This window comes from Elephantulus edwardii, unplaced genomic scaffold, assembly GCF_000299155.1.
Source record: "Elephantulus edwardii isolate Elephantulus edwardi_28Jun2011 unplaced genomic scaffold, EleEdw1.0 scaffold00217, whole genome shotgun sequence".
Lineage (NCBI taxonomy): Eukaryota > Metazoa > Chordata > Mammalia > Macroscelidea > Macroscelididae > Elephantulus > Elephantulus edwardii.
This window is the reverse complement of record NW_006399967.1, coordinates 4,833,829-4,838,327: the sequence shown is the minus strand read 5'-3', so window position 1 is coordinate 4,838,327 and position 4,499 is coordinate 4,833,829.

The window sequence follows — 4,499 nt, the reverse complement described above, 5'->3', positions numbered from 1 at the left end:
TCAGAAAATATCTTCCATTGTCCAACCCATGATCTGATAGCTTGTATCTTGAGCTTTCTTGGCTTCTGTGATTCCAAACACGTCGATTGCTGACATTTTTTTTTCTTTTGACCAGTGTCTCTTAAGTTTAGTTGTGCTGTCTCCAAGGGAAGGTGACGTGTCCTGTAGAACTCCTGTGTAGATTATGGTTTCCTTTAAACATAACCCTAAACATAACTTTAAACATAACCCTAACATAACGCTGAAAGTAACCCTAATCACCCTAACAGTATAAATCAACTTCACCGGACAAATAACCCAAATCTAAAAGTAACTCAAAACCTCAGACTGTATCCCTCATTCCTAACTCTCTAACCCTCATCATGTAAACACAAGCTTGAATGCCTAAACCTCTTTCTAACATTAACCCTAACACTGTAAACCAAACCTTTTAACCCTAACCGAATACCCCAAACCATCTAACACTAACTGTAACTCTAAACCTAAGCCTAACACAAAGGGAAGGGAAATACCTTTGTCACCATACCTGAGAGCAAGACGGCATCCATGTCCTAGAAAAAAAATACAAAGGTAACAGCAAACGCAAATGCAGCATACAAATACATGAAACAGTGACGCATACAGGATGGCATGTCCAATCTCATACGAAGGTGTAATCTGTATCATAAGTCAATGTCACCCCTAACACAAATACAACGGAAATGCACAACAAAACAATATACAAACAGGAACGCACCCAGATACAGGAGACCCACATGTACGTGCACAGAAATGCATATTGTCATTCTTCCAGTATCTTTACAATAAGCACATAACTTGAAAACAGGCAGATATGTAAATTCAAGCACATACTAGAACACGATATGCAGTTACTTAGTCACAGACAAATCAATGAAAGGTAGGACAGGTAAACCAACCCACATGAATCCAAAAGCATACCCAAAAGTAAGCAAGGGTAGCACACATGAAGCAATATGCAATGAAATACAAAGAGGACATGTACAAGTTCGCAGAACAAAACTTATGTATATACCTACCCAGAAGTAGACCGGATTTTGTATTTCAACATAAAAAATGTATACATACAAAAATCCATGTTATGACCTACGGACACAGAAACGTCAACACAAACAAACATAAAAAGAAGTACAAATGTGAAGAGTACATAAACAGGAGTGAAGCATAAAACAGGAATTCGAAACTGAGCACCAAGAAAAAGGCAAACACATGTATACCATCATCAAAACAAACGAATGAGTGACAGTAAAAATGCATAAAAATGAGTATTATTAACTTTGCATACTTAATGAGGAAATCAGAGAACCAGAAAAACTTTAAAGGAACTTTACTAAATGGGGGGGGGGGGGGAACACCTGAGTGAGTTCCTCGTTGTGGAGATACATAATGGGAAAGTAGCGGTGTTAATATATTGGGGAGGACTGTAAGAATCATAGTGTTTATGGAGTGACATTCTGCTCTAATTCATGATCCACCCACTAGGTCAGCAACACAGGCAAGGGCATTTGCTCCTCTAATCAGGACCAGGCAAGCATTCAGTTTTCATCACTTCTTTCTTCTCTTTTTGCCTCAAGATTTTTAACCTTAATATGTAAATGCGAACATACTGGAAATAAAGGATCACACCCTCATAAAAAGTATGACACAAAGACATAAACATACTGCAGCTACAGGATGAAAGCGGCAAGTACCATGCTTGGAATGTGTTAGAAAGCCTGACGGTTCTGCTGCTGGATACATGCACTACGAAATCCAAAACGTTCCCTGATAAGACAACTGACAGATATACATTATTAGTTTACCATGCCTAAAGTGAGACTAGTCACTTCCAAAGTAACAATAGTACAAACCGAGGGCTTAAACTGTCTTGTTAGAGGTGTTTTCAGTGCTACAAGATAGTCCATGGACTACATCAGTACGGAGAACAAACCTTAATAGGAATTATTTAGGATAACAAAGACCTTTGTCTATCGATCAAAGTTGGTTGTTGGAGATGTAGGATGCTGTATGCACAGCTGAGCATTGTACCTGCTCTGTTCTGACTACTGCCTCTTGGTCCAAGTATAGGTTTCGCATTAGCACAATTAAATGTTCTAGCAACCATTAGACCACTTATTACAATTTATGTACATGGAAATCAATAAACCAAACAAATCATATATATTCACTCATTCATATCCAGAATGAAACACACAAGTTCTCCAAATTGCAATTCATAAATGTACCACAAGAGGGAAGCAAACTGTGAAATAAAACACTAAACCCGTTAAGTGCAACATATCCACATAGCAATCCCTAGGGTCATCATGAGAATAAAGCACTCAATCAAAGCAGCATTGAACTATTCATTGCTAGCAATCCACATTGCAATCCCTTAAGTCACCACAAGAGGGAAGCAATCAACAAAAACATGCACCAAACTCTTCATTACAATCTATCCACAATGCAATCCCTAAAGTAACCACAGGTGGGAAACACGCGTTTGAAAGCAAACATTGCGCTGTTATTTGCTATCCATCCACAATGCAATCCATAAAGTTACCAAAACAGGGTAGCAGCCAGTGAGTGACGTCAGCCACCAAGCTTTTAATTTCAATCTATCTACATAGAAATTTAAGGATTCCTCAAGAGAAAGGGATTTAGTCTGTCTTGTTGTTGTTGTTATGTACTGTTGAGTCATTTGCGACTCATAGCGACCCTGCTCTATCCTGTGCCAATCGCACTGCCTCTGACACACCCATCCCGATTACCCCAGTCACTGAATCAATCTATCTCAGAGGGGGGTCTTCCCCTCTTGCGCCGTCCCTCCACCCTCCCAAGCATGATGTCCCTCTCTAAGGACCCGTCCCTCCTTGCAACATGCCCAAAGTATGTCAGATGAAGCCCCAGAATCCTTGCCTCCAAGGAGTAGCTTGGTTTAACCCTCTCCAGGATAAATCTTTTTGTTTTCTTGGCAGTCCATGGTACATTCAATACTCTTCTCCATCACCACAGCTCAAAGGCATCAATTCTCCTTCTGCCCTCCATAGTCATTGTCCAACTCTCTGATGCATAACAAGTGATTGCGAAGACCATGGTCTGTATCAGGCGCACCTTAGTCTCAAGAGAGACACCGTTACTCTTGAGTACATTAGAGAGGTCATTAACAGCTGACTTTCCCATCGCAATACGTTTTTTGATTTCCTGACTGCTGGTGCCAAGAGTGTTGACTGTGGAGCTGAGCAAACTGAAGCTGTGAACAATCTCAATCTCTTCGCCATCCATCCTGATGCTACCAATTGGTCCAGTGGTGAGAATCTTTGTCTTCTTGACACTGAGCCTCAGTCCATACTGAAGGCTGCAGTCCTTGACTGCATACAGGTTGAAAAGGTATGGAGACAGGACACATCCCTGGTGTACACCCTTCCCAATTTTGAACCATGCAGTGTTACCCTGCTCTGTTCTGATGACTGTCTCCTGGTCCAACTATAGGTTTCGCATTAGCATAATTAAATGTTCTGGGATTCCCATTCTTCTCAGAGTCCGCCACAGTTTGTTATGATCCACACAGTCAAAAGCCTTTGCATAATCAATGAAACATAGATAGACATTCTTCTGGTATTCATTAATCAACCAATATCAATTGTTGAACAGTGTCATTCATAAATTAGAGTCAAGAAAGGGAATCACCGATTCGTAGCAACCGTTAATCCTATAATTGCAACTACATTCCAATTCTGAAATGCTTTATAAGACAGGAATCAGATCATTAATAATTGCCAATGAGCCAAACACTGAAATGTCTCCATTTTGCAAGTCATTAAGTCATCAGCAAATAGGGATGCACTCACTCATATAAAACATACCATTACTTGATTTTTCTCTTTGAATCAAATCATAACCACAACACACCATAGGTATTGACTTATACATACCACGCAGAAAACCGTGATAGCAATTAAGCACCATTTAGATTCATAAGGTTTTTCAAAAACTACTTCAGGATTCACCTGTGTTCAGTGAGCAGTAAACTGTAAAATAATTACACCACTCAGCGTCAAAATTAATATAGTTTTCAAAACATGATAATTAACTAGATCCCAGTAACTCTGAATCAGTCTATTGAAAGTTATCTGTATTGCAGTTCATGAATTTATCACGAAATTGGATTCACGCATTCATAGCAACCATCCAACCACAGATTGCCGTATATGTACATTTCAATATATCAAATAATGGTTTCATTCATTTATGCCAAGCATAAAATAGGTTGTTGTTGTTGTTGTTATGTGCCGTCGAGTCGTTTCCGACTCATAGCGACCCTATGCACAACAGCCCTAAACCCTGCTCTATCCTGGGCCAACCACACAGCCTCTGACACACCCATCCCGATTACCCCAGTCACTGAATCAATCCATCTCATAGAGGGTCTTCCCCTCCTGCGTTGTCCCTCAACCCTGCCAAGCATGATGTCCCTCTCCAAGGACCCGTCCCTCCTGGCA